At 40.3% G+C, this 13472-nt stretch overlaps 1 pseudogene; it reads left to right on the forward strand.

Annotated features, from left to right (window-relative positions):
* Nucleotides 1-4359: 4359 nt before the first annotated feature.
* On the forward strand, nt 4360-12031 carry LOC129391465 (ADP-ribosylation factor 1-like; annotated as a pseudogene).
* The last annotated feature ends 1441 nt before the right edge of the window (nt 12032-13472 follow it).

Genomic DNA, 13472 nt, shown 5'->3' on the forward strand with positions numbered 1-13472 from the left:
GGTTGTTTCCATATCTTAGCTATTGTGAATAGTGCTGCTATGAACATAGGGGTGCATGTATCTTTTTGAATTAGAGTTTTGTCTGGTTATATGACCAGGAATGGAATTGCTGGATCATATGGTAATTCTATTTTTAGTTTTCTGAGGAACCTCCATACTGTTTTTCATAGTGGCTGCACCACCTTACATTCCCACCAACAGTGTAGGACGGTTCCCTTTTCTCCACATCCTCTGCAGCATTTGTTATTTGTAGAGTTTTTAATGATGGCTATTCTGACTGGTATGAGGTGGTACCTCATTGTAGTTTTGATTTGTATTTCTTTAATAATGTTGAGCATCTTTTCATGTGCCTATTGGCCATTTGTATTTCTTCTTTGGAGAAATATCTATTTAGGTCTTCTGCCCATTTTTTGATTGGGTTGTTTGCTTTGTTGTTGCTGAGTTGTATGAGCTATTCGTATATTTTGGAAATTAAGCCCTTTTTGGTCGCATCATTTGCAAATATTTTCTCCCCTTCAGTTGGTTGTCTTTTCCTTTTGTTTATGGTTTCCTTTGCTGGGTGAAACCTTGTAAGTTTGGTTAGGTTCCATTTGTTTATTTTTGTTTTTATTTCTATTGCCTTGGGAGACTGACCTAAGAAACAATTGGTATGATTTATGTAAGAGAATGTTTTGCCTATGATCTCTTCTAGGAGTTTTATGGTGTCAGGTCTTATGTTTAAGTCTTTAAGCCATTTTGAATTTATTTTTGTGTATGGTGAGATGGTGTGTTCTAACTTCATTGGTTTACATGAGGCTGTCCAACTTTCCTGACACTACTTGCTGAAGAGACTTTTTCCCATTGTATATTCTTGCCTCCTTTGTTGAAGGTTAATTGACTGTAGGTGTGTGGGTTTATTTCTGGGCTGTCTATTCTGTTCCATTGATCCATATGTCTGTTTTTGTGCCAGTACCATGCTGTTTTGATTACTGTAGCTTTGTAGTATTATCTGAAGTCTGGGAGAGTTTTGCCTCCTGCTTTATTCTTTTTTCCTCAGGATTGCTTTGGCAATTCTGGGTCTTTTATGGTTCCATATAAATTTTAAGATTATTTGTTCTAGCTCAGTGAAAAATGTCATGGGTAATTTGATAGGGATTACATTAAATCTGTAGATTGCTTTGGGTAGTATGGCCATTTTAACAATATTAATTCTTCAAATCCAAGAGCATGGGATGTCTTTCCATTTCTTTGAGTAATCTTCAATTTCCTTTATTAATGTTTTATAGTTCTTGGCGAATAAGTCTTTCGCCGCCTTGGTCAGGTTTATTCCTAAGTATTTTATTTTTTGGGGTGTGATTTTAAAAGGTATTTTCTGTACATTCCCTTTCTGATATTTCATTGTTAGTGTAAAGAAAAGCAAACTGATTTCTGAATGTTAATCTTATATCCTGCTACCTTGCTGAATTCGTTTATCAGTTCTAGTAGCTTTTGTGTGGAGTCTTTGGGGTTTTCTATATGTAGTATCATGTCATCTGCATATAATGACAATTTTGCCTCTTCCCTTCCAATTTATTTATTTATTTAAAAAAATATCTATCTATTTATTTATTTATTTATTGGCTTCGCCAGGTCTCTGTTGCAGCACGCAGAATCTTCGTTGCAGTACGTGGACTTCTTAGTTGTGGCATGTGGATTTCCTACTTGCGGCATGCATGTGGGATCCAGCTCTCTGACCAGGGATTGAACATGGGCCCCCTGCACTGGGAGCATGGCGTCCCATCCATTGGACCACCAGGGTAGTCCCCCCTTCCAATTTAAATACCTTTTATTTCTTTTTCTTGTCTGACTGCTGTACTTGTCTGACTCCAGTACTTTTGTGTACACTATAGTGTGCTCACCACCAAAAATCCGTCCATCAACATGCAGTTGATTCCCTTCACCCATTTCACCCAGCCCACCCTTCCCCTCTGGTAACCACAACTCTATGTGGTTGTTATTTTTTGGTTTGTTTGTTTGGTTTGGTTTGTTCATTTATTTTTATTTGCAGTGACATGGATGGACCTAGAGATTGTCATACTGAGTGAAGTTAAGTGAGACAGAGAAAGACAAATATCGTATGATATTACTTATATGTGGAATCTAAAAAAACGGTATAAATGAACTTATTTACAAAACAGAAATAGAGTCAGAGATGGAGAAAACAAACTTATGGTTACCAAGGAGGAAAGGGGGGGAGGGATAAATTGGGAATTGGGATTGACATACACACTACTATATATAAAATAGATAACTAATAAGAACCTACTATATAGCACAGGGAACTCTACTCAGTACTCTGTAATGACCTATATGGGAAAAGAATCTAAAAAAGAGTGGATATATGTATATGTATAACTGATTCACTTTGCTGTATAGCAGAAACTAACACAACATTGTAAATCAACTATACTCCAAGAAAAATTAATCAAAAACTTTAACTTTTTTTATAGCCCACATATGAGTGAAATCATATTATATTTGTCTTTCTCCATCTGACTTATTTCACTTAACATAATACCTTGAAGGTCCAGCCATGTCGTCACAAATGGCAAAATCTCATCTTTTTTTTATTATGGCTGAGGAGTATTCCATTGTGTATATATATATGTATCACATCTTCTTTATCCATTCATTCATTGATAGACACTTAGGTTGTATGCTTACCACTAAAAAAGAGTGGATATATGTATATGTATAACTGATTCACTTTGCTGTATAGCAGAAACTAACACAACATTGTAAATCAACTATACTCCAAGAAAAATTAATCAAAAACTTTAACTTTTTTTATAGCCCACATATGAGTGAAATCATATTATATTTGTCTTTCTCCATCTGACTTATTTCACTTAACATAATACCTTGAAGGTCCAGCCATGTCGTCACAAATGGCAAAATCTCATCTTTTTTTTATTATGGCTGAGGAGTATTCCATTGTGTATATATATATGTATCACATCTTCTTTATCCATTCATTCATTGATAGACACTTAGGTTGTATGCTTACCATAAAGCTCCTAGAAGAAAACGTATGCAGTACGCTCTTTGACGTGGGTCTTAGCAATATGTTTTTGCATGTCTCCTCAGTCAAGGGAAACAAAATAAAAAATAAACAAGTGAGACCTAATCAAACGAAAAAGCTTCTGCACAGCAAAGGAAATCATTGACAAGGTGAAAAGACAACCTACTGAATGGGAGAATATATTTGCAAATCATATCTCAGATAAGGGGTTAATATTCCAAAATATGTAAAGAACTCATACAACACGATGACAAAAAACCACAGTCCAATTAAAAAATGGGCAGAGGATCTGAACAAACACTTTTCCAAAGAAAACATGCAGATGGCCAAAAGGCACATGAAAAGATGTTCAACATCACTAATTATAAAGGAAATGCAAATCAAAACCACAATGGGATATCACCTCACGCCCCTTAGAATGGCTATCATCAAAAAGGAAAGAAATGACAAGTGTTGGAGAGGATGTGGAAAAAAGGAAACCCTCCTGCACTGTTGGTGGGAATGTAAATTGGTGTAGCCACTATGGAAAACAGTATGGAGAGTCCTCAAAAAATTAAGGATAGAAGTATCATTGATCCAGCTATTGCACTTCTGTATAGTTATCCAAAGAATATGAAAACTCCTATTTGATAAGATATGTGCACTCCTATGTTCATCACAGCATTATTTACAATAGCCAAGATAGGGAAACCCCCAATGTTCTTTACTACTGTTGCTACAACTAAGGGACAAATTAATCCTTTTGATTTTCCCAAGTTTGAACTTGAAAGGATTTGATTTTTAGCTTAGTCGCTTATGATTTACTTACGGATTCAAGTTTTACAGGGTCCTGGGATCTGAGCACCATGAAATGGCCAAAAATTTTTCTGTCTTTTAACTAGCCCTGTCCTCATAATTATTTCTGCTACTTTCTCAGAAAAATTCCTAGCGGGTGGGAGATTGGAGATATGTTGGCCTGAACAGTTCTTTTTGTATTTGAGCTATCATAGATTCTGTCCTTTGCCTGTCCTCACTGTTAAAACCTGCTTGTTTCTCCTAATCCCTCCCCCTTCCATCTCTGGCAAGTTTGCTAGGAATTTGCAAAGTCAGATTGGAATTTGCTGCTAAGTGTGGAAGCATCTGCGGCTCTTTGCTTGTCTCTCTCTGGAACATAGTTCATTAAGGCTTCTTTGCTTTTTTGTCACGGCTCTTTGATAGCTTTATAGAAAAGTAATTTTGTTTTTCTTGTCGTTACCATGGAGATGATGGTCTTTTGCACTGTTCTACATCCTAATCAGAAACAGAACTCCCTCAACAACTTTAAAGCTTTTATTATTTTCTTTTTTTTTTACATTTATTGTGCACTTTATTTCTATTATTATTACATTGTAATTTATAATGAAATAATTATACAGTTCACCATAATGCAGAATCAGTGGGAGCCCTGAGCTTGTTTTCCTGCTACTAGATGGTCCCATCTGGGGGTGATGGGAGACAGTGATACCTGACGTGTGTTGCTTATGTCCAGTCTACTCCGTGATCTCGTTTTGGTTGCTGTCACTGCAGAAAACCCTGCTTCACAAGGATAGGACGCTGGAAATGGAAGCAGGCTTTTCAGTGCTTTTGTGGCAATCTCAGGATATTCTGCCTTGACTTTAATCCAGAACGTATAGAGATTTGAAGTTGTCTCAAACATACTTTTAAGGCCACCGTCATTTGTGATCTCAAGCAGTTGATCCTCTTCTAGCATGGACAAAATCGATTCACCTGGCTTATTCACAAATGGGTCACGGATCCATTCCTTCCCAGTTTAGGGGTCTTTTGTGGTTGGGAAGTAATGCTCAAACTCTTTTTTTTTTTTTTTTTTTGTGGTACGCGGGCCTCACACTGTTGTGGCCTCTCCCGTTGCGGAGCACAGGCTCCGGACGCGCAGGCTCAGCGGCCATGGCTCACGAGCCCAGCCGCTCCGCGGCATGTGGGATCCTCCCAGACCGGGGCGCGAACCCGGTTCCCCTGCATCGGCAGGCGGACGCGCAACCACTGCGCCACCAGGGAAGCCCCGCTCAAACTCTTTTGAGAGCTGATAGGTGAGCAGTTTTGAAGGTTTCATGGCTTTGTTGGATAGCCGGTAGCCACATATTATACAAAGTGGGCTTGGATAATGTGAATCACCTGTTGCAATGAATTTAAGTAGGACTTTTGGTATTTTCTTTTAAATGCAGCTTTCTTTTTGTGGGCAGTCTTAGAGTCTTCTGCTGTCTCATCATTGGGTCTTTCCCCCTTTTCAAAGAAGCTCTCCAGAGACATTTGTTTTTCACTCATTTTGGCTAGGGTTAGCTTGTGGGCTTACCAAAACTGACTGAGACAAGTGTGCAGTGTGGGAAAGAGGCGCGGACGGAGGTGGTAAATAAAATAATGGGCGGGCTACGCATGGACTAAAATAAGTGTCGGATTCTGACTTAAAGCCTGCCACCAGATGCAGCTGTACAATTGAAGTACATCAACTCACTTGCCACTATAAAGCCTGCCACCAGATGCAGCTTAATTGTCACTTGACACTCTCTGATAGGGTTTTTTTTTTAAACATCTTTATTGGAGTATAATTGCTTTACAGTGGTGTGTTAGTTTCTGCTGTATAAGAAAGTGAATTGGCTATACATAAACATATATCCACATATCTCCTCCCTCTTGTGTGTCCCTCCCACCCTCCCTATCCCACCCCTCTAGGTGGTCACAAAGCACCGAGCTGATCTCTCTGTGCTATGTGGCTGCTTCCCACTAGTAAAGCCTTTATTATTTTCTGATTTTAGACTTTGGGATCAGTTCTGTGATTTACAAGGTTTGTATTACAGGATTCCTTTACATATTAAGCAGAAAGTAGAAGGGTATTGGGCATGTAATTGGAATTTCTGAACTACCAAATCTATTTATTTATTTTGTGATTCTCTGCATGTTTTTCACAAGGGAGAAAGTGATTGATGGTGAGATATCAAGAGACACAGGCAAAAGACACAAATCCCTTTAAAGTAGGTAAAGGATAAAGGATTTAACAGCGTGGTGATGGCTATAGCAAGTTGGACGCTCAGGAGTATTCTTCCCTTTGGAGGGGCAGTTTCCACAGCCTTAGACAATGACACAGCCCGTATGTGGAGAGGCGCTCCATAGGCAGGCAGGTTTTTTCAGGAAGCTCAACCTGGGTCCGAGAAGAAGGCCAGTCTGCCCCTCTGGCCTTTACGTTCTTATGACTATACAGAGAAGCCCCTGTCACTCTAAGTCTGTGTTATGTGTTTACCTGCTGCTCTGCGGAATCAGGAAAAACTTAAGTTAACCCTGTTGGTTGTCCTGGGGATGTTATGTCCATCTTTTATCACTTTGGGTGCATTTCAATCCTAGCACCCTTCTGGGAACATACAGCAGGCTGTACGGAATCAGATTTTGCTTTTTATCACTCCTGGGATCTGATCATCCCACATAGAAATGGGCTGAAGGACTTTCTTAAGTCCTATCTTGATACAAGTAAGAAATTTATACTCTCTCAGCATCTAATTGTACATATTAAATACGTGAAGTTTTGTGTACCTCATAAAGCTGCAAGAAATAAACTCTATCAGCATCAGATTTCTCACAAATAAAGTGGACTTAATAATAATAAACTCACTGCTAGTGATGGTAAAGATGATAGATGAACTTGCCTTGAAAAATGTAGAGTCCTAGTCATATTGAGATGGGAGGAGATTTCATAGGGCTTTTGGATTTGGGTGTGACACAGCGATTGTGTGACCCATTTGTAAACTGTCTCATGTAAAAAAAGGTTTTAGGTGATTGTAGTAATAGATTTGGCTGTTTCAAGTTCTGGGATGTAGGGGGAAGTTCCTTTCCATTCACAAGGAGACACTGAGTATAAGGGATGGAGAAGCAAATGCAAAGAGAGAAAGGGGAGAAATTTGATTTGGTCCAGATTTGGCCAAAGTTTTTGATGTGTTATGGTGTTTTACTTTTTGCTTTAAGTAATTGGAAACTATAGAAGGATTTTAAGAGCGGAGTTTTATATTCTCTATTTTTTCCTGAGATTGTACTCTTCTCATTTGTCTTGTACCTGTGCCACATCTATTCTTTCTGCATCTTTCAGTAAAACATTTTAGAGCTAAATTAACTAGGTTTAAATTATGTTTAATATTGACAAATGTTTGATATTGCTATTCCTTGAGATTTGCATATTTACAAATCTATAATCCGTCTTCAAATCGTTATTTTCTAAAGTTGCATTGAAATGCATCGGTTTTGAAGGAAGACATACAAATAGCCAAATGGTATATGAAAAGGTGCTCAACATCACCAGTAATCAGGGAAATGCAAATCAAAACCACAATGAGATATCACCTCACACATACCAGGATGGCTATAATTTAAAAAAAACAGGGGGGCCGCCGTCAGAGCAGCCATCTTGCGGGAGCGAAACCAGCCTCTGCCTCAGGGTAGCAGCTGCGCCAGCCGCCCAGGGTTTCTCTGGCTGGTGTTGCTCCCACGGGTCTACAGCATGGGGCATATCTTTGCAAACCTCTTCAAGGGTCTTTTTGGCAAAAAAGAAATGTGCGTTCTCTTGGTGGGCCTAGTTGCTGTGGGAAAGACCACCATCCTGTACAAACTGAAGCTGGTGAAATCGTGACCACCATTCCCACTCTAGGCTTCAACGTGGAAACCGTGGAATACAAGAACATCAGCTTCACTGTGTGGGACATGGGCGGCCAGGACAAGATCCGGCCTCTGTGGCACCACTACTTCCAGAACACACAAGGTCTCATCTTCATGGTTGACAGCAAGGACAGAGAGCGTGTGAATGAGGCCCGAGAGGAGCTTATGAGGATGCTGGCAGAAGACGCGCTCAGAGATGCCGTGCTGCTCAGAGTTTGCTAACAAACAGGACCTCCCCAATGCCATGAATGCAGCTGAAATCACAAACAAGCTGGGTCTGCACTCTCTGCGCCACAGGAACTGGTACATTCAGGCCACCTGTGCCACCAGCGGGGACAGGCTGTATGAGGGACTGGACTGGCTGTCCAACCAGCTCCAGAACCAGAAGCGAGCTGTACTCCTCTCTCTTCCCCTCTCACTCCCTCCCTCTACCCTTGCTTTACTCTCATGTGGCAAACGTGCCCCTGGGGTGTGAGTGCCAGAAGCTGTCTCCATGGTCGGTCACCGTGTGCTTCACCATGCTGTAAATGTGCAGACGCAGCCTGCACCTCTGTGTTTATTTAATGTAAATAGTTTTTGTTTCCAATGAGGCAGTTTCTGGTACTCCTATGCAATATTACTCAGCTTTTTTTTTTAATTATAAAAAGATAACCAACCCACTGTTTAGTACTGAGAAGGGATTTTAGGCACACGGGTCATCCAGGAGTCACTGTGTCAGACAAGCCCGATGCTCCTCCCCTGGGCTTTAGATCTGTATTGAGATCCATTTTGATTGCTGGTTTTTAACCCAAACTCAGTGCATTTAAAAAAATAGTTACAAATACAAGATAAGGAGGACACTTGAACACACAGAAGGGAGAAATGTGCCTAGTGAGTCCAGTCCACTAGTGGTCTGTTTCCCGTTGGGAACATGAAACGGGGCAGAACCAGCCATGATCCATTCTGCATGGTCACAATAGGGGGTCCCTGTGACTTGCTCTGTCTTGGGTCATCCCACACCCCCTAGCGTTTGTGCTTGCATCTGTGCTTACATGGCCGTCCAGGAGATGGGCTGGAGGCTGCAGCCGCCGCTCTCAGACCCCTTGGAGGAACCCCAGCCTTTGCTTGGGTCAGCATGGGCACTTTGGTTGGAAACGCTCTGGTTTGCGCGGGAGCCCTGCAGTCCCCTTGCTTACCTGCTCCGGGTTCTCGGGGTTTCACCAGCAGGAGCACGGGTGGTCATCCTTGAGCCCCAGCTCTTCGGAGCCCCGTCTACATGTGCTTTCACTCCCTCAGCCTGCAACGGTCAGATTTGCCATCGAAAAATGATAACCTCTACTTTTTTCTTTTGTATTTTGATAAACACTGAAGAAGCTGGAGCTGTTAAACTTTATCTTGGGGAAAACCTCAGAACTGGTTTATTTGGTGTTGTGGAACCTCTTACTGCTTTCAAAACACGATTAGTAATCAAGTGTTTTGTATACTTGTTTTCAGTTTTCCTTTCGATAAACAAGCACTGTAATTACAGCTATTAGAATAAAATCTCTTAACTAAAAAAATAAAAAAATAAAATAAAATAAAAAAGACAGGGGACTTCCCTGGTGGTCCAGTGGCTAAGACTGTGCTCCCAACACAGGGGCCCAGGGTTCAATCCCTGGTCAGGGAATTAGGTCCCACATGTCACAACTAAGAGTTCGCATGCCGCAACTGAAAAAGATTCCACATGCTGCAACTAAAGATTCTGCATGCCGCAACTAAAGATCCCACATGCCAGAAGGAAGATCCTGCACGTGGCAATGAAAATCCCGTGTGCCCAACTAAGACCCGATGCTGCCAAGTAAGTAAATAAATATTTTAAGAAATATTAAAAAAATATTAAAAAAAGGAAAAACAACAAACAAACAAACCCCAAAACAAAAGATAAGTGTTGGGAGAATGAGAAGAGGGAACCTTTGTGCACTACTGCTGGGAATGTAAGTTTGGTGCAGCCACTGTGGAAAACAGTATGCAGTTCCTCAAAATAAAGTAGAACTACCCTACGATCCAGCAATACCACTCTGGGTATATGTTAAAAGGAAATTAAATCAGTATTTCGAATGGAGATCTTTACTCTTATGTTCACTGTAGCATTATTCACGATAGCCAAGACATGGAAGCAACCTAAATGCCATCAAAAGATGTATGGCTAAAGAAAATATGGCAAACACATAAAATGAAATGTTATTCAAGCTTTAAAAAGAAGGAAATCCTGCCATTTGTGACAATATGGATGAACATGGAGGGCATTATGCTAAGTGAAATAAGCCAGACAGCAGGAAAAATAGTGCATGATGCCACTTACAAGAGGAAAGTAAATCATAGAAGCAGTGAGTTGGAACTGTGGTTGCTAGGGACTGGGATTAGGGAAAATGGGGAGGTATAAGTCAAAGGGTACAAAATTTCAGTTATACAAGATGAATAAGTCCTAGATATCTACTGTATAACATAGTGTCTATAATTAACAACACTGTATTATATACTTAAAAATTTGGTAAGAGGATAGATCTTACGTTAAATGTTCTTATCCCCAAAAAAATGATAAATAAGGAGGGTGTGAGGAAACTTTTGGAGGTGATGGATAGGTTTATGGCATAGATTGTGGTGATGGTTTCATGGGTGTATACTTATCTCCAAACTCATCAAGTCAAGTGCATTAAATATGTACAGCTTCTTGTATGTCAATCATACCTCAAAAAAGTGGTTTAAAAATGTGTTTATCTTGCAATCTGCTTTGCAGCATCACCAGATCGACCACCTGTGGAAGTATTTCAAGTGCTCTGGCTTCTGGTAAGTTAAACTCTGATATGTATACTAATTCAGGGACTGAAAACAGTAATAACTCCATGTTGATTCACATACATAAATACATGGTTATATAGAGAGGACATTGTTAGACGCAGTCAGTTACTTGGTTAGTCCCTCACCTCCGGGAGGTTCCAATCTATACGAGACTAATGCGAGCTATAACCTGGGTGAGTCACAAGTGGAGTTGGGGGCTGTTAAGTTTTGCTGCAAATGAATCCTAGGATATATCTTCATGCTTTTGCAAATGCGTCAAAATCAAAATTGTACAGGACAAAATTTAACAGGCAAGGAAGACTTTATTCAAGGCTGTTGCAAAGAGGAGAAAGGCCAGAACTAAAGTCTGAACTTAACTCTGCTGAAACAAAGGGTGGGTGAGTTTTGAATAGCTGGGGAACGGGGTGGCGGGGGGGGCGGGTGGATCATAGGCTGTCTGTATTTGCTAATGGTCTTTCCCAAAGGAAAAGTAAACTTTCTCTTATCTTCATGACAGAAGGTAGTTTTACAACTTGGAGCAAAGTGCTCATGGAAGTTGGGCTCCTACCCTACCACAGAAACTGGGAGATTGGGGGGCTTGATGGTGTTTCAAAATGATGGCTCCCAGCTCCTGGAGGAAGATATTCCTTGAAGGTACAAGGAGTTAGAGGCTTTTAAAAGGATTTACATATCAAGTGGGCAAAGAAAGAATTTATGTTTTCTAGAGAAAATCCTCTGAGGAAAGGGAGGTTAGGAGCTATAGTCTGGAAGAAGCCTGACTAAAGTTTCTTCAAGCTGGATCTCTTGGCCATCTGCATGCTTGAATGTTTTATGTAAACCACACTGTGGCCACAGTTTATGTTAATTCAATGATAAGATTATAACAAAACAGCACTTGATAGAACTTTACGGTTTGCAAAGCCTTTTCTCATATGCCATTTCTTTTTATTTTCACAGCCACCCCATGAAAAGTATATAATTGTTATATCCAATCTCTATATGAGAAACTTGGTTCTCAGCAATATTAAATGAATTAACAGAATCATGTAGCTGGCGAATGGTAAAAGAGGTGTTTTAAGGCATCTGACTCCTGTGCCCTTTCCAATCCATACTTCTTATTTAAGGGAAATCTGTGATAAAATCTGTGATAAAATTTGTGTTCTTCTGAAAAACAAAGGAAGCAGTTGGTCTAACATTATATATTTTTTTAAATTCAAGATTTCTGGGACTTCCCTGGTGGTGCAGTGGTTAAGAATCTGCCTGCCAATGCAGGGGACAGAGGTTCAGTCCCTGGTCCAGGAAGATCCCACATGCTGTGGAGCAACTAAGACCGTGTGCTACAACTGAGCCTGCGTGCCACAACTACTGAAGCCCGTGTGCCTAGAGCCCGTGCTCCGCAACAAGAGAAGCCACCACAGTGAGAAGCCCGTGCACCACAACGAAGAGTAGCCCCCAGAAGAGTAGCCCTGCTCGTCACAACTAGAGAAAGCCAGAAAGCCTGCGTGCAGCAATGAAGACCCAACGAGCCAAAAATTAAATAAAATTAAAAAAAAATTCAAGATTCTTGTGTTTTATTTCTTTAAATTGTATTAATATAATAGAGAAGCAAAATAGAGAAACTTGTAAGATAAGTAGTCATGTCAATTATTAAAAATTAGTTTAATCTGTAAGAGTATTGTTTAGAAAAGGTAACTAATGAAAGCCAGTTTTTACTTGCCATAAATATCTATAGCTCAATGATTTCTTCTTATGCTCACTAAACATGTTTCCTAGAGTTTTTGAAGTTTCTGTCCTCAAAATATTTTATGGGATAGGCCCTAAAATTTTAGCACAAGCAAAGGAAGATGGAGACTTTTAGTTCAGGTGTGAGTTTTAATTTCATGAGCTGTTTAACGGCTTCCAAATGGAATTTCTCAGTGGCCAGAATCAAATACAAAGGTTTTCTTTGTCATGGTTCCAACTTAATTTGAATATGATTTGGATGACGGAGAGAAGGCTTTGTCTTAACAGTACTCTCTAGACCCTCTTGATGCATTTGCATCAGTTTTCTAAGTGTCTCCTTGTTCACTGGCAGTGCCAGGTCACTCCCTGTACAATGTAGTCATGGCCTCCACAGCCCCCCTCCCCTTTCTGTGTTGAGCCTGTTCTCACTTGAGATTTTCTACTAGTCCTTTATACCTACTCCTCCTCATTCTTCTCTTTTGAAATTTATTGCAGTTTTGATTTCCTTCCATGGTAATGGGTTATCTTTTATGACTGTGCAGGTAAGTGCTTTCATGTGGAGAAACGCTTCAGCATTCCTGTTGGTCTCCAGATAATAGCTTAGAAGCGCTATTCATGGAGGTTCTTAACTATGTCAACAGTGCAGGACACCTTGTCATCTATTTTACAGGGTCTGATGGTGTTTTCAATTAGGTACAGAAGAGGACGGCATCTATCATTACAAAGGTTGGTTGAAAAGGGAGGGTGGGGCAGGTTCATTATGTACAGTATTCGGGTTTCATTATGAGGATAAACATTTGGAGCCGAAAGGTATCATCTAGTGGCTCCATTGCAGTGGTGCTCAACTGGGGGCGATTTCTCTCTCCCTCTGGGACACTTGGCAATGTCTTGAGTCACAACTGAAGGGGTCATATTACTGGCATCTAATAGGTAGAAGCCAGGGATGCTGGAAAACATCCCTCCATGCACAAGAAACCCACCCCCCCAACAGAGAGTTATCCAGTCCAAAGTAACAAGTTCTAAGGTTTAGAAACCTTGCATATCAGCTCTATTTTAATACTACTGTTTTATTATGCTATTTTAAGTAGTACTCTTCATAGTACTTTTCAGTATCTAATATTTTTCTTGTTTATTTATCTTTCCTGGTGTGTTTCTCCATCTTGCCTGTGTTGGCCACCCCCATTTCTTCATCCCATTGACCAGTGCTCCGTAAGATTTTCCTTATCAGATAAAGTACTTATCT

This window comes from Physeter macrocephalus, chromosome 17 (assembly GCF_002837175.3).
Source record: "Physeter macrocephalus isolate SW-GA chromosome 17, ASM283717v5, whole genome shotgun sequence".
NCBI lineage: Eukaryota > Metazoa > Chordata > Mammalia > Artiodactyla > Physeteridae > Physeter > Physeter macrocephalus.